Source organism: Alligator mississippiensis, chromosome 5, assembly GCF_030867095.1.
Source record: "Alligator mississippiensis isolate rAllMis1 chromosome 5, rAllMis1, whole genome shotgun sequence".
NCBI lineage: Eukaryota > Metazoa > Chordata > Crocodylia > Alligatoridae > Alligator > Alligator mississippiensis.
This window is the reverse complement of record NC_081828.1, coordinates 121,672,234-121,698,193: the sequence shown is the minus strand read 5'-3', so window position 1 is coordinate 121,698,193 and position 25,960 is coordinate 121,672,234. Positions and strand designations below refer to the sequence as shown.

General features: G+C 40.4%; 1 protein-coding gene and 1 long non-coding RNA gene across 2 annotated transcripts in view; one reads left to right on the top strand and one right to left on the bottom strand.

The window, feature by feature from the left end:
* EGFR (epidermal growth factor receptor) overlaps positions 1–25,960 on the bottom strand; it is a 235,064-nt gene that overhangs the window by 81,971 nt on the left and 127,133 nt on the right. The gene's annotated exons all lie outside the window — the stretch shown is intronic.
* The window catches only part of LOC132250866 (uncharacterized), a 52,199-nt gene that overhangs the window by 9,606 nt on the left and 16,633 nt on the right, over positions 1–25,960 (top strand). The window contains exon 2 of the long non-coding RNA XR_009462528.1: positions 11,560–11,919. This is a non-coding gene — a long non-coding RNA (uncharacterized LOC132250866). The remainder of the gene's footprint in view (positions 1–11,559; positions 11,920–25,960) is intronic.

Below are 25,960 nucleotides of genomic sequence, written 5' to 3'. Positions count from 1 at the left end.
AGAACATTTATCTATATTTACTATACCTTTTATTCCACAGTTTTTATTTTTTCTTATTCTAATATAAAAATATACTGCAAAACATGAGATCACTGTGTGTCAAGTGCTGGCAAAGGTGGGCATTTAATGGGGACTTCAATTAAACAGTCTAAGCTGCATGCTACTGAACTCTGATCGGTCTTTCAGCCAAAGTATTTTAATTTATGTCAACATAGTGAGGGAGGATCAAAAGGAATCTATGACCCTTGTCATATTTGTGTCAAAATCTATTATTTATTCAACTGATGGGAAAAAAACCCTACAGTTGGTCAAGATACTTCAACTATGATTTCAAATATTAGGAGTCTCAAACTTTTACACAATTAAACATTTCCTTTTGGCTCAAGCATAAGGTGATTTATCAACAGGAGTCATAAAAGAAGCCTCTCTTGCCACATTATGGTCAAATTACAAACGCGGAAAGATGGAAAAACTGCCACCTACTGAGCTGCACTGGAGAATTTGTCATTAATGGGAGACTACTGTCAGAAACATTTGTCATTGTCAGGAGGACAGAGTGGCAGTAAAGGGATTTGCTTAAGCTGTTAGAAATAATTCAATTAGACAAAGAAAACACATTCATGAAGAGTCAGGGGTCTGAGCTAGTATAAATGACCATAGGGAGCCAATCTAATGTTAAGAATCAAATACAAATTATCAAATGCAAATAAAGTTTAGATTAGCCTCAAAAGTGAAGAAATGTGATCCACCTACCCTGATCTTCAGAGTCTGACAAACAAGACTCCCTCTTTAGATCCTCCTGCCTTTGTTCACTGACCAAAGTAGTCATGGACTACCCACAAGTCCAAAAATTTGGTGGTAGAGTAGTGGCACTCCAGCCCAGGTGCCAAATTTCCAGACCATGGGTGGAGCCCCATGGGCCGGGTAGTATGGCCCTATGTAATAGATTGGATGTGCAAGGCTAGGTAGGGGGTGGGGTGGCTTGGTGGGTTACCAAGGCCTGATCCCAGTGCGCAAGGGTGAGAAGAGACAGCGTAGTGCCTCAAGGTTCAATCCTGACACATGGGGCCCAATTTGGGCATGTGAAGCCCAGTCCAGGCATGCAGGCTGGCTCAATGCCACTCATTTAACTCGGGGCCCAAAAGGTGGAGAATCACTAGTTAAATCAACCACAGAAACAGCAGATGCTACCAAGTAGGTTGATAATCTTTTGAAGATTTCTATTTATTTGCATTAACATTCTATGAAATGCATTATTTATTTTCATAGGTTTTGGCTAGAAGGAGTTCCACAAGATCTGGTAAAATTCATTCAAAATCTCAGTCTATAATTTTACCAAGCTATTTGCTATATGTCTATCAAATAAAAGTTCTTTTTTCGGGGCTTTACCAATCTTGGCTGACAAACAGGAAGACCTAGCCTATCAGTTTCTGCATATCTATACTTAATTTGCAAGGGGGGGAGGGGGGGCGCTCCCCCCCTTAACAGTTACAAGGAAAATTTTCCAGTTCCCAACCAACTACGAGTGGTTTTCCTGAATCTACAGTAAAATACATCTCTTTATTTGCTGCTCCTGCTAGTTACTCTCAGGAGTGTGTTGCAGAATGAACAAAACAAGATATGGTTTGGTTTTATTAGAGCTGTAGAGAGTTCTTTGGGACGCAATGATGCTCATAAATATCTTTTTCTCGTTTCCCTTTTGTGGATAAATCTTGCAAAAGCAACAAGCTACCTAATCCAAGTTGCTGAGGCTAGGCCAGAAACAAGGAAACTGGGAAGGGACAGAGATCCCCCTAACAACCTCAAGATAAAGAAAACAAAAGCTCCTTTCCCTTCCAGCAGCTGTGTTTTGGATGGGCTTCACACTTATTCAACACCTATTAGTCAGGGTCTAATGTAGAAGCCAGAGCCCAAGGACTACATTCCCCTGCCACACCCGCTTCTTTCCCAGCATTTTTGACAAGTCTCAGTGAAAACGGTCATAAACCATGTGTTGAAACAAGTCCATCAGCCTCAGGGTGGGGAGCTGGGGAAGGCAGTACAGAACCACACAACAGTGCAGCAAGCAAAAAGCATATACATTTAGCTCCCTGCATGAGAAAAAGAGAAAATAAGGAGTGGGCCGGTGCTTTTTCAGGGGCTTAATCGATGTTCATAGGTGATGGCCAGAATTTAGGGTTGTCTTGTAGCAGTTTCGTCCTGACTTCTGGTTGCACAAAAGGATACAGGGAGAGATCCATAGTTATGTGTAAGTGCATTGAGTTCTACTGAAGCCCTTGAAACTCTACGTTAGTTTATACCAGCTGAGGCTCAGATGCATAGTTTTTTTAATGTAGGGTAAACAAGTGCACACACACACACACACATACACACGTGCACACAAACGGCTTCCAAGGCCACACACCAAGTTAAAAAGACAGTGTTGAAGAATTCCCCAAATGAAATGGATTTTAAGGAAGAAATGGTTTAGTAACATTTTATGAATAGTGCCATTAATCTCAACATGCTAAGAAAAATGATCCTCTGATAATCTGAAAATAATACTATCATTTCAACCCCATTCTAAAATATCAGTCTTGGACCAAGAAGAAAGAAAGTTGCAAACTATTAAAAAAAGTTTTGAAAAACAATTAGAACAGAGTTATAATCCACATCGTCTGGGTTATAATTCCTCCTTGCCCACAAAAAGTGGATTTGTGAACTACGATGGCACAGACAATGTCCCTAAGTGTCCCCAATGAGTGAGAGAGACATATGTAATTAGTGCCCATGATGCATGCAGGTGAATGAAACACAAGTTAATCCCTAAGAAAATGCATAGCTGTGCTCTTTTTCACTGAATGGGAGACTTTGATCCCATTTGTATTTTTTTAACATGTAATATTGACATTAAGCAATGTTAAGGGTTACTGACAGTATTGATCTCTTGAGATACCGTTATGCATCTACACAGCCCACATGTGTAAACTTGCACTTATCCTAAATGCTTGCAGTATACTGTCATCAAGGGCAGCAAACAAACTAGACGTGTTTCCAAATCAAAACCCCGGGTCAGAACGTTCCTCAAACAGTAGAGAAGTTCAGATCTAGATCTGAACTTTGTAGCATGGGCTAATCTCTACAAAAACTGACTCCCTTTCATGTGAAAATGTTAACAGGACAGAAATATGATCAGCTCTGAATGCTTTATAGAGGTATCTTGTTAGGAGGTGACTGGAATCTGCTCATGGGGAGATCCAGGACTTTGAAAAGGGGGCTGCATAAAGTGTGGTACATCATCACATCTAACACGACACATTTTTCTCCACTTAAAGAGAAGCTAGAAGTGTTACTAATATGCTAGGGGGCTAGCTCCATATTATACAGTTTAAGATTAGAGAAAGTGCAAAAATAACTATTGGAATGTATATTAAATCTGCTAGGTAATATATAAAGATTAAAAAAACCAACAAACTAGGCAAATAAAAGTCAAAATAGTATAAAAACAAACAAACAAACAAAAAACCAAACCAAACCATGTCATTAGTCTTGTAATCATTATAGTCAAATGTCTGTTGTTCAGATTCACAGTATAAAATCTAGCTTTCTTGAGCATCTTGACAGTGCTTCCAGTACTTCACTGGAAGTCATTTCTAAATCAGAGTTAATATTAATACACCTGAGATAAGGTGTTTAGCTACAGCTAGACAGTCTGCAGGGCTGTGAAACAGAAGAGAGGTACTGGAATGGCTAACAAAGTAAAACTGCAAAAGAAAGTATAGCTCAAATAATGAAACACCAAGACTATTAAAGAGGATAGCAGATCGTTAACACCTAGGGAATGGAAAGAGATTAGCAGGAATTGGAAAGATGATCATGAGCCATGAAGTCAAGTGATTCCCTCCCTGCTGCCTGAACAGAAATGCTGCTGTACCTCCTAGGCAACCGGTTTTAAAGTCTGGGTGGAGCAGGGATCAAAGGAGGGTGCATCTGTACCAGTGCCCCCCCCGGATCCACCTCTGGATCTGTTGGATTTACATCAGGATTGGAAGTCAGGGTGTCCAAGGTCTGTTCTCAATGCTGCACAGGCCACCTCAGATCACATACAAGCTACTTCACTTGGCTGAGATTCAGTCACCACACCCGTCAAATAAAGATAACGAGGCTACTTAGCCAAAGTGCCTTCGACCTACTCAACAGTGAACAGGGGCTATACAATAGGAAACTACTCTGTTTCCCTATGGTGTTTTTTTTTTCCCCAGCACACACTGTACTTTTATAAGTACCCACATTACCTGCGTCTTTAGGCAGGCAATTAAAGTTACTCTGTAAATACAATATGCACAAAATGTGACTGTCAATAAAATTTAATAAGTGGAGGCCAAAGCAAACACTGAACAAATCCGGCTCTTGTAGGCAGATGTGCATGGAGATCATTGAAATGATCAGAAGTGCCAGGTGTAGTATAACGGATGTTTAACTCTCAGGCAGGAGACCTATGTGCTGTGAGCTAAATTTGCATTTCATAGCTGGAATCAGCAGCACCCTAAACAAGCAGCAATTGAAACAGTCAGAAAAAGACAATTATACTGTATAACCCTATCCATTTTCCTTGAAATATAAATCCATGGAGTTCTAGTGCTGATGAAAGGCACAGAGCTGACTACCTTGGACGCTGAATTCCTTCGTCTACCCATCCACAGAACCAGGAAAATGCAAGTTTCCCTTCATTGCACCAGAGTGCCTCAGCCTTCACCCGAAAGCGGTGCGGCTAAGGGTGCAAGCCTAACTCCAGTCTCCAGGGCCCTTTTGGTCCATGACCTATGGAAGAATGTCAGCAAGGTTCCCAAATACTGCCAGCTATAAGGGCATATGAAAAACAGCAGTGAGACCAAATCATTTTGTGAATATATTTTCTAAAGCTACCATAGCCAGTGGTATGCCCGGATGCAGAAAGCAGACACCCAATTAAGAAGTTGATGTCTATAATGCTAACTGACCTGAGAGAGAGAGAGATCACTTCAGACATGAAAATTCACACTTTAAAACTGGTCCCCAGTAGTATAACTGGCTGCTGCCCTGATTGAAGTGAGAAACACACACACACAATTTAAAATTTCCCAATTACAGCAGTGCAAACGCTGCTGTCCATCTTTTCTCAGGGCTTTAAAAAACCCTTGGGGTTGCTGTGAAAACAATCTTTAAGTCTACATTTTGTATGCTATGTGTTTCTATATTCAGCACTGACACATGCCAAAATAATAACCCAACAAGGCGATTTCATGCACACACAGGTCATTTTCCTTACTTCGCGCATCATCCAGTGTCTCATTTTACTTGACCAAGACAATTCAATTTATTCTTCTTTGTTCCCAGCTTTTATTGCAGGGTGGTGGGCTGAAGAGCATATTCTGCCTTCCTAACCAGCAGCTATGTTTATAAATATCTTTTTTCCCATAACCCATGCAGAATTTGGCTTCTGGTTCATTTTGGTATTCTATGCAAGAACAGTATCTTTCCAAGGCTACTGTTCTAGACACAGAGCTGCTAGTGAAGGACAGTACAGATTAAAAGCACTGTGTGTCCTAGCAAAATGCGACCAAGTCTTTAATTGAGCTGTGGGAAGAAGAAAAGAAAAGAAGAAAAAAATACCAGTGAAAAGGAAACATTTTATGCTGAGTAACATGAGTGTGTGTGGAATAAGCCACCATATATGTATCTATTTATAATACTGTGTGCACCTATACATCTGGGCACACATGCATGCACACATACACACTGCTTCCTCAAATCCACAATACTAAGCCCATACTGGAAACCACAATTTTAAACTGGTTTTTAAAGTCTGTTTGGTACATGTTTTGTAATGAATTATGGCAGGGCCCACAGAATTAGCTAGCCATATTTATTTCATTTTTTATGGGTGCAAATATCTGTGCTTGGTGTCAAAAAGGAGGCCAGACTGAGACAGCCCTCTTTTAAAACTAGTGCCATCCTTTAAAAAACAAGAAAAAATATGAATGTGTTTTTTTGTTTTAGGTTTATATGCATATTGGTCCAAAACCTGCTCCACCCAGAAGACAAAATATTGTACAGATTTAAATTTTTGGCTGTATTTGAGCAACATGCATAGGGTGAAATCCTGGCTCCAGTGAAGTCAGCAGCAAAACTCCCACAGACTCCAATGGCGCCAAAGTTTCACACACAGGGCCTGACCCACAGCCCACTGAGGTCAATGAAACGACTTTTAATAGGCTTTTGATCTGGCATATAAGGCAAGTTACAGCAGTTTCTATAGAACAGCATGGCAAGAATAATCCCTCATCTTCATACCACTCCAAACCACTGATTAAATTATAAGTGGGGGGAAAAAATCATCTTTAGGCTTAGTGGATCCCTGTAGAAAAGGAAAATTATTTAGAAAGCAGCAAGCAACTGAAAACAAGGAGCCAAATCCACACACCCACATACCCAAATCTAAGTCTTGTGGAAAGGATAAAGCAAAAAACACTTTTGAAGTTCTGTTTCACATTAGGACTATACAAGGCCACACAGATGCTCTCAGCCTGTGGCCTGACCTCTGCTCGCCACACTTCACTTTTAAGATGGGAGAGTTCCCATAGCTGAAATGAGTGCATGCATTGTTTGCTACTGGCTGTACAACAGTTAAATGGAAGAAGCAATGTCAGCTGGCATTATGGGGTTGGATAAGTTCCCAAGGAAGCACAGCTCAGTTGGAGACAGGTACAAATGACAGCTTTCAATTTTTTTTTTTTTTAAGTGCCCACAGTGAAATCAGTGATAGCGCAATAGAGAGGGAATAGCTCTTATTGCTAAAAAGAACAATGGGGGTGCAGTAGAACAAGATATTCAGGGAACAGGATACATCCAACACACCAGTGAATGGGTTAAAAAAATAAAATAAAAGATGGGAGGAACCCCCAATTTGTTTTTTCTTTCATTGCAAAGGCCCACCCCACAGTACATGGAATCAATATGTTGTTGTGAAGTGGAAAGAGCAGGTAGTATCACATTACCAGTACAAACAGCAGCAAAGACAATGCTTAATCATAGTATCCAGCCATATAGCTTATCTGGTTAGTGAGCTATGACATGACACTGTATTTCTCTACACTGTATGACTGGGAACTGCTATCTCCAGAGAGAAAGGCAAAAAGATCATCTCTTTTGCCCCTTTCAAAGGGTGATTTGATCCATTTCCTGCTGTTCTGTCCAGTTTTAAAGTCCCATGTAACAAGACTTTATTCATTTTCACAACAGTGAAAAGGCAACAGTGAAAACAAAGATCCTCTTCAAGCACCTGTACTTAGAAAAGAACAAGTGAATGTACATTGCTGGTCTAATCTGAGAAATGGAAGGTCCGTGTTTTCTGACACCTTAAAAAAACCCCAACCAAACCAAACCCCACTGCCCCAGAAATCAACACATTTTACGATCTGTCCTGGGAGTAGTCAGGGAAATCTTGTCAGAATAGTGTTATGACTCCCATAGTGTGGTAACATTTGCACTGCTATCCTGCTTTGACAAGACACTGCAGTAACCAGCTCAAACCAAGCGTTGGGCTGTGAAAACTTAGGCACTTTTCTGTGCAGGAGGGAGTCGGAAACTTTGCTGCTTGAGGGACAGCACAAAGAGGGACCATAGATCTGATATACATGGGGCAGTGCGTAAGTCCCTGTTCTTCCATTAGTGGGCACACCAAAACTGGCCTGTGTGCATGTGTCTGTGCAGAAGAAAGGACAGTCCTCTCCATACCATACACCTCTATTCCTCTTACCTTCGAAGATGTGCAATCTATTTAAATACATGAATGCAGCTGTACTCATAGGCAGGGGAGCATAAGGACACTGGTCCATACAGGAACTCAAAGCTCCTCCTACTATGGCACCCTCACACTTTCAACTCTTTGCACCTGCATGTGAGCCAAATACAGACTGACCCTAAATATGGGCTATGTTTTCAAACAACCTGAAAGCTGGTCTTTCTGGAGAGACCCACATGAAAATATAACCCATCAAGCCTGGCAGTACTTTCCTGTAGAAACCAGGAATGCGCTGTTCCAAGCTTCTGCCAGTAAGGTGATCAAAATATTAACATTAATGTTATAAAGGAAGTACAGTGGGAGATCTGACAAGGGGAACAATGTGATCCTTGACAAAGTGAGAGGCACATGATGCTGTGCTGTAAAGGCAGTCTTGGGATTTCAGGTTAGAAAGGAGGGCTGTGAAGATGGTACAGTTTATTTAACTGGTTACTTATGTACAACCAATGTTTTTTAAGTATCTAGCAGCTGTCCTAGGGATAGGGCAAGTTTCTGTATTTCTGCACTGTATTTTTTCATACTGAATTTCAGCCTAAGACTTTCAGTGGGAAAAAAAACCCCCATGTTACCACAAACAAAATTGCTATAATTTGATCTCAGAAGTTTCAGAAACGAATGAAAGGAGTAGGAAAAAAAATACCAAGAGTGCAAATACTGATCAGACTATAGCAGATGTTCTCCCTTGAGAAAAGTGGTTACAAATACAAATGCCACCTAAATAAATAAGTTTCATTTTAGTAGGACTGTAATGACAACAGCATTTGGGTAATGAAAACACTGCCACAGCAGAACCAAACCAGTATCTTAGCACAAATTCAAATCCTATAATTTAAAACATCACAAAAAATATCCTAACATGATTGCTTTATGTCTACTTTCAAATAGTGTGGTTTGAAGTACTGCAACCACTGAGATTAATTCAGATGTTCAAACATAATATGGAAAAACAATGACAGCTCTTAAAAACTACTTAGGAATTGTAATTGCAAGAAACCAACTCCAAAACCAACCCACCACAGTGGAGAAAAAGAATACATATTAAAAGGAAAACTTTCCCAGATGCTTTCTTATTTATATTTGCTTGTGCGAGAGTAATATTTTCAGCTAGATCTAATTTTAAGTTGCCTTTGTGGCTTCAAGCAAAATGTGGGAGATAGTTATACAGAACCAGGAGGGTCTCTTCAAGGCAAAGATATAACAGTTCTTACAGTAGTTAACAAAGCCTTACAGTCCGACTCTCTGTTTGTTTTCAAGTACCAGCCAGTAGAATTTCTTTACGTTCTTATTCTTCCTTTTTTTCCCTCCCAGTACAAATATGTTTGGTTTATTTTACAAACAAAGGGCCCAAAACAACACCCACGGAAGTCACCAGCAGTCTTTCCAATGAGTTCAATGGAAATTGGATCAATGCTTAAATTTTGCTCTCTCATTAGCATGGATTGGGGTAATACCGCAGTGTGAACTTGACCCTGTACAGTTTGTTGATAATAGCATTTTTTTTCATTTTTAATGCACCACACAAAAGTAAAGTTGTATGGTATTGTATGCTTTTATATTGTATTTTTAAATACAATACAAACATTGAATTGTTACTTTTAAATGCAAAATGTTGATGTGGTGGTGAGCCACACCCAACAGTTTTATGGTTAACAGGGTGACCCAGGATAAAAAAGAAAAGGGCGAGTCATCATCTTGTGAGAGGTGTTATTAGTTGGGTCCCTTAGAAATATCTGTTTTTGGGACAATGACATTCAACACTTTCAATAATCATCCGGAGAAAAACATAAAATGACTGCTGGAGGAGGACAGTTTGGCTATATGGACTGATATGGATAGTTTGGCAAGATGAACTCAGATGAACCACATCCATTTTAATACAGCCAAAGGTGAAGTCATGCATCGAGGAACAGAGAATATAATATGGGTCACACGTTGAACTTGGAAGATCGTACCTCAAAAATTATTAACACTGAAAAGGACTTGAAGATAATAGTGAATAACCAACTGAATGCAAGCCCCCAGTCAATGCTTTAGTTAAACAGAAAACACACTGCTTGGGTGCATAAGCTGTGAAATATCAAAGTAGGCACATGGGATACTCCTGTAGATATTTTTCATGAGACTGCTGTTAGAAGACTGGGCTTGTCTAGGCTAAAAGCATATCTCTGTAAAGCAGAGCTAGTGTAGTTGCAGCATATGCTGATAGAAGTTTTTATGCTGTTATAGTTACCCCAACACTGCAAATCACATAATCCATGCCAACAAAAGCACTCTTGTGTTGGCATATCTGTATCTACCCCAGGAGTTTTGCTGGCTTAGCTAAGTCAGGTGGGGGCACGATTTATAGGTATACCAACAAAACTGTGTAGTGTAGACTTCTAGTCCTGGTCTGGTGTTCTCTTGTGAGTGATGTGATTTTGACCAGAACTGGAGCCTGTCTCATGAAATGGGAAGCTCCAAGTCTCTAGCAAATTCCAGCCAGGCCTGGTGGAAGGACACCTCTTTGGGTGCCTGCCCCACTTGCCCACGTCCAATGGTACAACAGCCAATTAGAGTCCAGAGGGCAGAGCTTTCTTCTTCCACATCCCTCAAGCCAGGGGTTGTCCATAAGTGGTACGAGTATCCCTGGGGGTACTTGGGAATGCCCCAGGAGGTACATGGCAGCGGTACAGAGAAACCACTAAACTTCTAGTTGCGCCACTGCGCACCACCAGCACTTCTGGTTTTGCTGCTGAATGCTGTGCAGGCCCCCGCCAACCTCCATTGTTGATCAGCCACCAGGGGACCCCCCACCCCTGTTCACTTGGCTGCTGGGGGACTCCCCACTTCTCCACTGGCTGCTGGGGGTACACAGACCAAAAAAGTTTGAAAAACCCTGCCTTAAGCCAACCCCGGACAGTTCCCAGAGAAGGGGAGTGGGAACAGCAAATATCCAGCCCCCAAAAGCACCTCCATTTTCTTGCCTTCCCCCTCTTCACTTCTACCTGCAACCCCGCTCAGGAACAAGGTGAAGAATCTCAAGGAACTGTGGTGAGGCAGAACTGACAAGGAGGCTGATGAGGGCAGAATTGCTGTGGGGTAATAGGATGGATTTGGAGGTTGGGAGGGCAGAACAGCTAGGTGTGGAACCAACAATGAGAGAGCTCTTGGAGCAGGATGAGTTTTGGAAAATAGGCAATACTAACAGCGTCTCTCCCATACTGGGGATGGGACAGGGAGGAAGTTAAAATAAATCAGAAAGTAGCCAAAAAAATAACCCTTTTAATTATTTTTTAATCAGTATTTTTGAGGCTTGAACTCAAGAGTTTTGAACCTCTAGGGTTGCGAAGATTGAGTCACAGTTTATCCAAGAGAAGGCTGAAAGTTTCCTTAGTCATAGTCTATCAGTACATACATGAAAAAGAGGTTTTGTACAGTAGCCAGCTCTTAACTAATAAAAGAAGTGGGCAGTATAATGAGATCCAACAGCAGAGAGCTCTTTAGTCTAGAAATAAGACCAACTTTTAGAAGCAAAGTTAGCACTACTTACATGGAGACATGGTGAATTCTCTATGACTTGCTGTCCTGATTTAAAGAATAGGTAGATTTCTAAAAAATACAGAATTTACTGGGCGAAGTTTGTTTTATGCAGGATGATCATAATGGTACCTTGTGGCTTTAAGACACTATAAGTTGCAATTTAATTTGTGCTACTGTAACAAAGAAAAAATTAATGAAGAAATATTATTTTTTTTCAGGCTATATCTATAATAGTGGCTGCAATACTGACCTTCGAGACAATCTACACATCAAATTAAGGGTCAAGGCTGATGCCAGCTCTGAAGGGAAGCTGCTGCTTTCAGAACTGCCATCCTTTGAGGAAAGTCTGCATAATGAAAAGGAGATCAAACAGGTTCTACTGTCTACAGCAGTATATGAACTGTTGCTCGAAGTTTAATGGCAATGCCATTTGCATAATCAAGGCCAACAGAAGTGCAGAGTGATGGTTAATATCAGTCCCTGAGCCTTGTTCAATGGCTGAAGACATCCCTTCTTTCTGTAACTGGAGGAATGAAACCCTAATCTACTGACCATTTTATTGCTAGTTGATTCAAACAGTAAGTCATTCCCATTACTTACTAGTGTATAAGCATGATTCAATTGTGGTTATATTTATTTGCTTTTGCTTCAAAGCACCTATATACAAATTTTGAAGAGAACATCCCACTTCAGTCTTTTAATGAGGTTACAAATGAATAAGCCTAGTATACCAAAAACCCTAATAATATACTATTTCTTTCCCTACTCTCATGACCAGGATGTGTAAAATGATGTTTCCTAAAAATTCTTTAGTTTATAATATGAAATCATGCATCTAGTGCACACAAAAGTGCAATAGAAGGTGCATGTGCTAAGCTTCAGCACACAGCAATTAAATCAAAACTTGCTGGCAGACGTTTATGCACCTATACAATAACAGCACAACAGTAAATTGCTAAGGAGACATGAAATGGCTATACAAAAAGTGAAGAACTACTGTGGTGGCCATGGTTTTCTTTGCTAATATAGGAAACAAAATTACTTTCCCCCTTTTACTTAAGCTTCAGAAAGATATTAATTTGCACAGTTAGTCTCTGCTATGATCCTGCTCCAGCCATAGCTATTTACTGTATGCCACTAACCCAGACAACGCTGGGGGCAGGTGGAAAGGAAGAGAGAGAGAGAGAACAAGAGATTGACTGATTCCTGGAATCAAGTATTTTTGTGCAAGTGTGTATTGAGGTCTGTTTCTAATGGACCTTCAAGTGGTTGATACTGCAACATTATGCATCTCAACTGGTCTGTAATGACAGGAGAGGGGTGTGGTGTTCTACAATCTATTTGCTGGCATATGGGAAAATAACCATATGAAAACAGATGCAAGCTCATGCCTTTTGATTAAAGAAAATGCATTCCTTATTTCGTTTGTTCTGGCACCTCCAGTACTAGTGAGATTTTAGAATATAATGAAAGAAACTAAAACTATCTAAGAAAAATATGGGACTGGTTTCCAGTAACGTCAGCTGCTGATTGCTCAAAGCCAATTCAAAATGCTTCAGATTTTGAGAAATGAGATTGTGGAACAAATCAAACTATCAAAATACTTTAACCTATGGGATTTTGTTAATTGTACAGTTTGCTTTTTACCATTAAGAGATGTTACATGCTTTTCTGAACACTTTTAGATAGCTCTTCCTGATGAACAGATCTTTTAAGTACTGTACCACAAGCTACTGTATTCACACACGCTTTTCTAAAAGTTTTTACCAACCTCTGTAAGTGTAAATTCTACCAAGACTCGTATGGAGACCCAGAAAGGATGACAACATTTATATATCTGCATAAATGCAGTGGTACCTCCTTTTTGATTGAAAAGGAATTAAAAAGATTTTTCATTGCTTAGAGTGCTTGCTTTTCATTGCTTGAAAAAGAAATAAAAAGAATTTTCATTGCTTAGAGTTACCTGATTGACAATCCTGGAGACAGATGATATTTGCCATATAAACAGTAAATTGGTGTAAAAGCACCACAGCAGCACTGAAACTACTGATACTACCCTGAACTAGGTATAGGAATATTTTATTGTTATCCTCCTGCAGGACCCAACACCGTACTCACAGAAGTCAACGTAAATAACACTTTGATTTCAAAAGGTGGATCAAACCTTTAAGTCTCTCATTTCTCTACGGAGACAGCCAGGACAGGTTTCAACACAACTGGCTCATTTTAGGAAGTTCTCCAGTCATCATAATTTAACCACTAACTTAGTACATCTCAGAGACAAGAAGATCCATTTCCCATTAGAGTTCCCTAGAGGCATCCTGTCTCTCAGGAATGTATTAAGACTTCCTGACCTAGGTTTCAATGAGCCCTATAACAAAAATGCATGCCATGCTCAGTTAAGCAGTGCTTGTTGCTTTACATATGGGATTTCAATGTAGTAGGACTTTTAAAGCAAGCAAACAGAACAAATCATTGTATTATATTGTATCTGGCAAATGCAAAATAAAGGGAACAAATGTTGCAATTGGCAGGATACATGTACTAGTCTTCTGACAAATTTGGATAGGTGCAGATGTTGGCAAGGGACAAGTAACTACGTGCTTGACTGAGTTTGACTAGTTAGTGAGAGGTTTCTCAAACCACCAATAGGGTTTGGCTTTAAAAGAAATGTCTGAAAAACATCTTAAAACGTAAGCAAGTTCTGCGTTATCCTTTACTATTTATTTCCGGCCTGACTGAAAGTCCATTGAAGTCAGTGGAAAGACTCCCATTCACTTCTATGGGATTTGATCACACTCTTTATTTGGCTTAAATTAACCGTGTGAAATTCAGTAAATCAGGCAAACTGACTGAAAATTCCTTTTTTTCCTTCAGTGAGGTGAACTTGATTAATTTATAGTAGCACAGCTATAAAGCCACTGGGTGGTTTAACAGCATCTGGATAACTTTCAAACATGGCAACACAATTTATCTTTGAAAGTCTTGGCGGAAACACATCAGCTTTGACACTTGGTGCTGTGCACTTGCTGTAACAAGCAAAATTTACTGCTTGTGCAGTTATCCCTGTTCAGCAATATGGAATCTCAAAGCATTTTGTGCCAGATGTCAGTTCTGTAGAGAAGCAAGAGAACAAGTCTGAACCCATTCTATAATTTACTGAAATTTGCAAGTTATAAAATATTCTAGCTTTGGAGAAAATTCTTTATTCTAGTCCAAACCATAGATCTCTGATTTGCAATATGTATTTTTGCCCTTGAAGAATTAAACTTCAAAAGACTCTCTACTCAGCAAAATATCCAATTAAAATTAATACCACGTAACCAAGCAATTTGCAAATCTGAACTTGTGAAATAAATTGGTGCATCAGGTACTGGGTAAAATTCACTAAGACATACTTTTCAACTTATGTTTCTGTTCTAGACTTAACAAAATGATTATATTTAAATTATGAAATTGTTTTAAAAAATAGCCTGACATTTTTTTTCTTTTTTTTTAAAAATGACATGCATCAAAAGTGAAGAGTCTCATACCATGCATACAAATTCATATTTACTCAAAATGTATGATTGTTTGGATCTGGTGTGCTAGTTTAAAACCACAGTGCAAACAGACCCAAACGCTTAAGTATGGAACTGGAACTCCCTTTGATTTGGAGAGTCTATGGTTTCGTGTTCCAGATTGAACCAACTCTAACCAAAAACTGATGGTCCAAATAAGAATGCGGGAGCCATAGATATTCTATTTCCTGGAAAGAATGTTATCAGCAAAAAAACCTGCTTCACATCAGTTCAATACATGGTGAATAAAGGCCTCATTTTTAAACAAAATGTGAAATTAGCTGGAATGTAAGTTACAGTACAGAATGTAAAAGTGTTATCTGTAATATACTTGTCTTTGCCAAAGACATCTCCGGGAAAAAAAACAAACCAGGGACTTTTTCCTTGTACAGCAAAGTTCATGTAGAGACATGAAAGCTTTATTGCAAAACTGATGTAATTCACTTTTGTTCCCAGCTTCTGTTCCATTCCCATATTTGTTCAACAATGTTGGTTTTAAAAGTGTTTGAGCAGTTAGTTTTGTAGAATCTATTGGTTCTCTCTCCCCATCCCACTCCCCAATTGTAACAAAACAACTACATACAAAAGTAAATTGCAGAAATGAAAAGAGCTCTACATACTCATTACTGTGCAAATGCCTCTCCTGAGTCCATACAGGAACATCCCATTCTACAGCCTGAAGGGCCTGCTCTGGGCCATAGCACAAAAGGGGTGAAAAAATTTACGGTGACCAAAAGATAATCCTATCTTGTGTGGGCAGCAAAACAGGAAGGTTTACAACATGCCTATGAATATTTTTTTAAAGGCTGCAAATTCAAACTAGTAACCACTGAAGTGCCATTCTAAAGTTATGGTCTGGTGACTACTGACAGTCCCTAGAGAATCTGTCACATCTGCAAAACACCTGCCCTCCTTCAAACATGGATCAGACTAGTCAAGAATTCTGTGCCTGATGATTTACACTGTTGTGAGACTGGTATCAGACCCTTTGGCTAAGTACAGACAGTCAAAAAGCTGGAGGCTGAATCAGTTCAGTCTTTGCAGGTTAGTATAAGCTTCAATGATTGAACGAATAAGGAAATGAACAGACATTAACTTGCGGCTGCATTTCCTGAATCATGTCTGCAGTGGCTCAAGCCAGAAAGTGCTACAGCATGGCTCTCTAGCACATAGCCAACATGGGCTGTGTGTTCGCTTCCTCTTCCTGCTGCCCCCAAGGTCTCTGGGATTTGCTGTCAACAATCACAGCAGCAGGACTCTGCAGGGTTGTTCATCACTTCCTCTTCCTGCTTCCAAGTGCTTCTGGGATTTGTATTCCGCAGTCACGGCCAGCAGTAAGTTTAACAGGGCAAGGCAACTCTGTACTCAAGGGAAGGGAAATTTAATCTCCCCCTCCCTGGCCCTAGACCCAAGCCAGAGTTTGCCAGGGAGGGGGAAGGGGGAGCAGTGAGCCAGCCAGTGAGGCCAAGCCAGCCCTCACTGCTTCAGCTAAAGGAGCGGAGAAGTGAGGCGAGCCCTGATCTCTGAAGCAGACAGCACAGCCCAGCCCAGTGCTGCAAAATGCTGGGATGCTAGGGAACTGATTGAACTTAAACCAGGAAGGGGTCTGGGACAGCGGTTTCATAAACTGGTTTGAGCTAAATCAGTTAGTCTGATCTACATTCAACCAGGTTTATCTTAATCCAGTTTCAGCCATTTTGAAACTGGTTTATGTGCACTGAGCTGCTATTCTGCTACAGGTTGAAACCAATTTCTGATCACTTAAACCGGTTTATATGTAACTTCTGTCCCCCAGCCTTTGTGTTTTGAGAGGTTCATCAGCTAAAACATAAAAACATCTTTCATGCCATATCCATCTGCTTTATTTCTTTCTTTCTTGTGCACATTTCACTGGCATATAGTTAGACCAGCATCAGATGTGTATATGACACTCAAGCTGATAACGTAGTAAACTGCAAAGTGACCTCTGACTATTCACAAGTGTTTGAGCACTAAAGACTTTCTAGCACCCCCTCAAAAACATCAGAGGAAAAAGATGGAAGATGGAAAAAGGGGAAGATGTAATAATGATTTACAATTTACAAACGATACATATTCCTTCACAATGTAACATTAGGAAACTATTTGCTTTGGCCTTTGAGTTTTCAGGAAGTTTCCAAAATTACAAAACTATCACTCCCTAACTGGATATGCACAAGCTAGTTACTATTTGATCCTTCCCATTCCACTGCAAAACAGCTCAGCACACTGCAACCCCAGAAATCAGAGCTACCTTATCTTGCAAAAGTGACATCCACCTAGTTTTTAAAGGTACAGTTCTGTTTGGTTGCCTTTGATGCCTCTGCCAGTCTTCCATCAAGGGCTTAGAAGGATTGTAGCTCCTATTGTAACTGCCAGTAGAGTCAAATTACCTAGCTGAAATTGATAAAATATATAGTCCCTAATGAACAAACAACCGCTTTGTTTTTTTAAAAAACGCTAACAGTGTTCCCAGTATATTATGTGAATTAAACCAAAAGTTGTTCTACAGTCAATTAGCTGATTTCAAAGAGACAAGCTGAATACTGAGTCCTATTTCTAACCCTTCATTCTCTACTGCAAACAGACTGCACTCATTTCACTTGCAGAGCTTCTATTATGAAACAAACACAACGGGCAACAATGATCTACCCCAGGAGAGCAAAGGGAAGAATTTTGCCCCAGCCCTCAACCCTTCTATGGCATCATCTGTGTTACCACATTTACTGGAATCCAAGATGAGAGTTTTTTTCCCTGTTCAGCATCTGGGAAAAGAAACCTTATCTTGGATTCAAGTACGACCCAGGGAAGGCAGCTGCAGCAGCTTTGGCTCCAGTGGAGATTGCATGGTGCAGGGGAAGAGATCACACGGTACAGTGGGGGGTGGAGCTGCTGCCACCACTGCTGCCTTCCAAGGGCCAAAGCTACTGTATGCTCTGTGCCCCAGGCCAGAGCTGCCACATAGGGTAAGCAACATAGGAGATGGCAGGCAAGGGGAGGGTAGGCACTGGGGGGTGGAAGGGGTGGGGGGGAGTAAATGTTGGGGAGCACAGTCACTGGGGAGGACAAGCAGCATGGGGACAGGTTGGGGGAAGGGGTGACAAAGCCGGTTACCTGCCCCCTCTATCACTGCTTTCTGCAGTGCTTGCTGCCCTGCTGTTGGTTTCCCCACTGCAGTGGCACAGGGTGTTGAATTTAAGACAACTCCCCAGTAATTAGAGTCTATGCATGGAAAATCATAACAAATGTATAATTTTCCACAGAAAGAATCTAATAGGGGGGATGCCCTAAATACAGTAATTACTGCCTTCCATGGGTTTATTACTGATTTATATTGGTTCAAAAAAGAGAGGAAGGAATCCAGGCCTCTTCATTTGCTAGCCAAAATATTAGATTCTCCTGGGATGGCAGCTGAATTACTGCCCTCATTGGCTTGCAAAACCTAGGGTGAAATCTTGGCCCCATTGAAATTGATGGGAATTTTGCCATTTACTTCAATACAGACAGGATTTCACCCTTCATCTTTTCAATTTAGCTTTCTTCTTAATAGGTTCTTCGCATCAAGTCTCTCTCATTCCCTCCCTCCTTTTCTCTCCCCCCGCCACCATGCACACACTGAAACAAACAAAAACCTTGAACTAGTTGAGCTATTTCTCCTACAGGCTGGGAAAAAAGTAAGAAAAACAGATTTGTTATTCTGGAATGTGAGAACATGATGCTACAGACACTATTCTGCATAGTAAATCATGTACAAACCCACAAAAACAACCAGCGTGCTACCAGTAAGGGTTTACACAATGAGCATTTAAGGAGATTTTCAGCTGCAAAAACGGAAGTTATTTCCAAACCTTTATGGAGAGAGTGGGATGTGGACACCTAATTGCCCTTTGTTCCCTTGAAATCCCCCCCCCCCCTTAATTTAAGCAGGGACAGTGAGGACATTATTTATTACTGAAATAATGAGGGATTAAAGTCTGCCTAAAACTGTCTAAGAAGAATATTGGGACACTTCCATTTCCTCATCAAAGTATCATAGGCTAACACCTAGGCAATTTGACTGGGAAATGTTCACCATTCCATTTTAGAGCAAAATTCTACTGAACATGCAAGATTACAAAACCGCAAAAAGTTTTTTTAAAAATTGGGCTTGGACTCCACATGAAAAAGGTGCTGGTAGACATATGGTATGCTTATTTGGCTTTCAATAACCCCAAAGGTCCCAAGACAACAATTAAGAGTACCCAGAAGGCAGCCTAGGTTTTTTTATTTGAATAATATGTTATATAGCGATGTGTTTTCTCTTCTGTGCCAAAGCTGCTTCTGATAGAAGTATTTTGTATTTGGGCTCTTACTTTTAATTTAGTAAGAGAAGCTTTGCCAAATGCATTTCCACAATTTGTCTTAAAATGGTCTACAGACAATTGTGTACATACACTTCTCCATTGAACTCTTCCAATACAAGGGCTACAGCATTTACCCTGGGGATGGGGTGGAGTGTAATGGGGACAGGAGATCTGTCAATGTGAAGATACAGCTACTAAAGGCAACACTGAAAAATATAATGTATATTCAATATAAAATATTCTGGTGTGGAGCAGACTCCCCACGCCCTTTTTCCAAACTTGACGAATACCCAATTACAGGGGGGAGGGTGGCAGCCCTCACAGTCCTAGAGTGGGGCTCTAAAAGTGTACCAAGTTGCCTTAACCACTCTTCACAGCAACTCACACAGAAAATAAATGCATTGTTTTAATGACGTGACTGGGGCACAGTCAACAGATGCAATGAGACAGAATGAAAGCCTTCTAAAAGCTGAAGTTTGGCTATGGTTCTGAGAAGGAAGGGATTTTATCTAAAACTAAGCAGACCTCAAAAACGTTAGTAGTATGCAAAGCAGATATTCCTTGCCACCGCCACTACTATGTATGCCTTAGAAACAAAAAGAATTGTCTGAATCTCACCACCAAGTCATTCACATTGACTAAGATTCTTGGTTTCCATTCAAGTTTTTTTTTGGTTTTTTTTTACTCATCAGAAGTCAACATATTAAACTTCTTAAGGTGAGACTGTCAACAGCACTCCACATTGGCTTAACACTGCTCCCAACAAAGTCCATAATAACTATTCCTTTGAGTTCAACAGGAGCTGGCTGGTCCAAATTTAGTGGTTTGGAAAACCCCATCCTTAATCTTCGTGTTCCTGCTTTTCATTAATTTATTTTTCAGAATAAAGTTTGGATGCAGCTAACTTCCCTTCTCTTTCCGTTTGGAAAACCATTTTTTCCCCTACATTACATGCATATTTCAACAGCTTTTAGCTGAACTTTGGAATTCTAGATGAGAGAAACTGAAATGCAGTTCACAGGTTTGCACCTCTGCCTCTGAAGTGGAGCTTTGGAAACTCTATTTCTATGTTTTCCCTACTTTGCAAACACTTAATAATGGAGCTGTAATAACTCTTTCAATTAAAAAAAACATTATCTTGTGCATTGTTTGGACTGTGGGCCACTTGCCCAACATTTATTATATGCGTAAGTGCCACTTAAATGCACTGTGTACTTCCTTTAAATCAGCAGTTCCCAAACTCTGATAGAGTGTGCACCACAGTACAACCTTAAGTACCACCAGAAATATTTTCAGCTAAACCTTTCAGTTAATCCCAGTTGGTCTAATAAAAGGCATAATTTTGGAACCAAGAGTTCTAGTTTTTTGTATGTCAGTTAAACCTTAAGTGCCACCAGCAAATTTTTGCCATATAAAGTCATTATAATAAATCTGTTAATGTGTACCATTGACAGGTTGTATGCATACCACTGGTGGTACCCATATCACAGATAGGGAACTGCTGCTTTAAACACAGTATCGTGTTAATTTTCATAGCATCTTCTTGTCCTCACTGCATTAGAGTACCACGCTTGCATCTAAACAATGGCAGCCTGGGGAAATCATGTAGCTCTCTTTTTGGCTCTTTTCCATTGAGGAAAAAAAAGAAAAGAAACCGAAACATCAGTTTAGCAAAAGGGACCAGAACCAACAACCTGGGAGAATGAAATCTTCAGTGCCCTGGACAATGGTAGCACAAGTGTCTGTGTAGCTTACGCTCCTCTCTAGAAGAATACTTTTTAGCTAACATGACGTTGTATCAGGTTTTGTACACAGAAACTGAACTAACTAGTGGAAAGGGTGGTTGTTTAGTGCTATGAACATCCATCCATTAAAAATTAAAATGACTTATTCCATATGGGCAGCCACAGAGCTGTCAGATGGAAACAGTATTCAGTCACTGTCACTACTACTGTTGGCTAGACTGGAACTGGGGAGCTTCAGGAGGAAAAGGCTGTGTGCCAATCCTAGCCTCCTGGGCTAGCCAGTCCCTCAGCTGGATATATATTAAACTGCATTTAGGTGAACCTCGACTGAGACGCAATAACTTTTAAAATGACACATGGGCTAGTGGAGGCCTAGAAGTCACATTTTAAAAAGTCTTCCTGATCTCCCACCTTCCTAATGTTGATACTACTCATACTGCCAAAGTGGTGGTATTAGTACAGTTTATTTGCTGAGTTAAAAAACCTATGTCAGGAAGTAGACATTTGGGCAGATACAGTCGTGTCTTTCCTAGCATAGCCAGTACAGATGTGCTACAAAATCATATCGCATATATAACAATGTTGGGTGAAGGTAGTTTGTAATATACTTCTGGCCTAAGCCTCTGACACTTTGGTCACTAAAACCTAGGCTGCAATTGCCATGAAGTTCCTTCCCAGCCAATCCCCCTCTTGATTTTCAGGACTCACCTCTTGATTTCTTACCACTAGTATGTTTTTTTACCCAGTCATTACAGGCTCTTTCAATTTTTTGCTTGTACCCAGGCCCAAATACTCCTTCCCACCCACACTCACAGTCTCCACTAACTCATAGTCCTACAGGCCTTGCATTTAGTCTCAGTGGGTGCATCTACATGTGTCATTAAAGTGACGGAAACTCCAACACAATTCGTGACAAAGAAAACTGCTCCCTGGTACAGCATTTACACACGCGCCCGGGTTTGCAGTACTTAGAGCCAGGGTGGTGCAGCCCCAGGCTGGCAGGAAGCCCAGGAGATACCTGGGCTCCAGGTAGCGGTGCCGGTGGGCAAAGTAGCAGGCCGGGGCTCAAGAGTGCTACAGTGCAGGGCTAGGCAGCAGGCAGCCCCTGCACTTTAGCACCCTTGTGCCCCAGCCAGTCCTCATCATCATCTATACATGCGTTTTGGTGGAGTAAATTACTTTGCCATAGGATAGTACTGTCTCTGACAGTACCATCCTACAGTGGAGTTAATTCACTTACTGTGCCCTAATACTGAAACACATGTATGATGCTGCACTGCAGAGCTAATTAATCAACTGCAATGAAGCGCATGTGTAGATTCACCCAATGTCATCTGTGATCCCAGCTTCCTGCTCCCATTGCTTTTTCCAGCCAGCCTCCCCATCTGTACCCTGGCTCCCAGCAAACTCACTTCCTCAGCCCTACTCCCCACTTCTACTTTCTCTTTCTTCCCAGACTCCCTTTACTCCCACGGCCTAGCACTTTTCCTTTCTAATCAGGCAGCTCTCTCCTCCAAGTCACCTGGATCCAGAGTGCAACCGTAAGCACAGGAAAAAGTCTCTGTATGTCCGGTGTGGGTGCTCTGAAAAAGGGCCAGCATTACCCCTGGCAAAAGCAGAAGGCGCATACCTGACACACAGGCCAGACCTGTCAGACCAAGTCCATAGGATGCTAAAGGTTATCAAATAAAATGCTGGCAAAACTTTGTAACACATGCAACCTATTTTTCCTAACAGCTCGTAGAAATAGATGATCATTAAAAAGAAGGGTCAGGCCACCCTTTATAATAGGTGGTGTTACCATCTCCGCCTTGCATGTGTACACACACACACACACACGGCTGAAATACTTAAAAGCAGCATAAACATGTTCTTCACAAGGGCTTGGAGGAAAATAATTATAAGGCTTCCATTTTATAGGCAAAGAGAAAACTAGTCCCTAATTAAAATGGAAAATAGAAAACAGAACTTGCTAAGCAGTAAGCTGTGTAGTTATTAGAAGTAGACTCTACCCCATTTCACCGTCAAAAGCCTTTGCAAGCCCTGCTGACTGGTCCCAGTAATACTTCGTGGCATGTGTGCATGAGATGACAGTTGTCACTGCTGCACTGTGACAGCCCCACTCCCACAGCACCACAACTCTTGCTTGGCCCAAGTGGCCACAGAAAATTCATGATTTGTTGTCAAGATATAGCTGGGCACTTTGTCTTTGTCATGGGAAACTTAATGCTTTTTAGCACATTTTAATACATCTCTTGTTTAGGCAATGCACAGATGTGCTGCAGAAGCAAGGTGACTCTTCAGACTGTGGCAGTGAACCTCAGCAATAGGTGAAGGAGGCTATTTTACACCCTGTTAAGCTTATCGGTCTCAATAAATATTTCATTGGAAACATGGTGGGGAGTCCCACAATTATGAGGCTTGATTTGCTTTGCCATGTGCTGAAGAGAATGTGTAATCTTTTTTCCTTCCCCCCCCCGCCCCCCCATTTACCACTGTTCATCTGAAAATAGCATAAACCAGCGGTGACAGAAAAATCATTTTTTACCGCTCAAAGAGCTAGAAACAAATGCAGTTTCAGTCCAGTGCCGTGTGTCTTCTGACTGTCACCAAGCAGAAGGTTGATTAAGAGATGAAATAAGTCATAGGTTTTAGGAAACGCACAAAAAAGAGAAGATGAGCAGTAGAGATCTTTTCTACCGAGGGCCAAAAGTAGCCAAAGTCAATTCTTTTATCAGGGTTTCAAAATGCCTTTCTGAAATAAATGGTTTAGAATTAGATGGTGATAATCCTCCCTTCTTTACTGGTATACATACTTCAAGTTATTATGTGACAGCTACTCCTCGCTTAACATCATAGTTATGTTCTTGAACAATGCGACTGTAAACGAAAGGATGTTAAGCGAGTCCAATTACGTCACAGTAGTTACCTACTAGCAGGTGGCGGCCAAACATTATAACTGAACCCTGCGTGACTTTAAACGAGCATGTTCTCTAATAGATCAGCGACATAAGAACGTCGTCCCGGTTAACCTTGTTTTGTTGAGTGAGGAGTACCTGTATTTATCTTAGAACCAGTCAAGAGCGCCGGGATTTCCCCCTCCATAAAAACCTATCCCTTTCCTTCCTTAAAAAATTGTAAAATATGGAATTTTAGCATCTGTTGTAATACTTTTCTGAAAACCTCTCACTGGCTTTTTCAACCTTTTGGGATTCTGTTTTTCTGAGGAGAGAGAAAGCTGCAAAGGAGTCAACACTTCTTTATAAAATTTCCATAGAGACTGAAGCTGCTCTTGCTGCTGCCTCAAAGTGGTTTGATACTCCAAATAGTCTGTCATAGCCTCTTTTAAGTATGTCCACAAAGGAAAAGATCTGACCCGCATGTATCCCAGTACTGGAAAGGGAGGTTACCAGTACCCAACAACTAATCCTCCTCCTCCATTTCTGGCCATGAGGACTCATTTAACACTTCATAAAACACACTACATATAGTCAGGTCCTGTCAAAAAATGGGGACTCTGATCCAGAGCCCATTGGTAACAAAAAGAGTCTTTCCACTGACCTCAGAGGACTTTGGATCAGGCCCTAGGTTTGTCTATGTAGGCTGTGCAAGCTCTCTCTCTCCTGCAAGTCAGCCCTACAGGAGCACTGCCTATTTTTTCATGTGGACTTTTCAAGTCTTAATGCAAAAATTCCTTTAAGAAGCAACGTCCCTCAGCACATGTGTTTGCAAGAGTCTCCCATTAAGTCAATGTATTTTCTCCCTCCTTTATTTTCAATTAACTTATGTCTGCAACTATAATTTATATAAACAATGTAATTAAAGTTACAGACCAGGCACATGCATGCTATTCTAACTGTATAAAATCTTGATTGAAGAAAATGTTCAGTTTCCGAACGGAGAACATGGAATCAACGTATTTTCCATTATAGTATATATAAGTCTGCAGACACATACTGACATTGCTTCATCAACCACATTCATTTACTATCCCATAAATCCAAACTTGATACCTATTTAGTTGATGTAAACTAAAAACCTTCTTCAATTCTGAAACTATTTAAAAAAAAACAAACAAACAAAAAAGAGGAAGAGAAAGGGACACAGCTGTATTTTCATGTTTTTCTTGGGCAGATGTCTGAATTGGAACAGACATATTAGTACTTAGATATAATATCATATATTTACAGATAACATTCAACATGTAGCCATGTAATCTAAGTAATTTATCCTGTATACTTCATCCACTAAAACACTGTATTTTATGATTTGAATTAGAAATATAAATTCTTCAGGTTGCAGACAGCATCTCCCTATCAGTTTTCAGAGAGCCTGCCATATTTTCCGCAGGTGGGATGGGGCATCATAAAGTTTTCAAGTTTGGGTATTAATGGAGCCATTTACTAGTAAATAAGTACTAAAAAGCACAGCGCTGTACAAACAAATAAAACACACTATTGTTGCCTCAAAGTTCTTTCAGTCTCATTTGAGACATTCCTCAAGCTGATTACAAATAGACAGATGGAAAAAATGGGGGATGAATTACAATGATAAGGTCGTGAGACTGCTTTGACTTGTAACAGCCACATTGGGGGTTTTAGTGAATTTTAGTTACCAGGAAATATGGAGGTGTCCTTGACCTTTTGAATTTTCTCATAAGCTCTGAACTCTCTCTCTAAAATGTTTTATTCTCAGGGGAATTTTAAACATCAGGCCACAAACGGAAAGTTCAGCTGATTAAACACAGCACCTGAATTAATGGTAACTTTAAAAAGAAGATTTAAATCTTCATTTTTCATTAGGGATCACTTTCATTGTAAATGTATGACATATATGACATTTCTCTTTCATAAATTGTAAACCAGAATTTAATAGTAGTATTTTGAGAGTTGTCAAAAACTGAGGAAGATCGCATGCCGTTACATAGGTCTTATGACAAATCCATATTTGGCC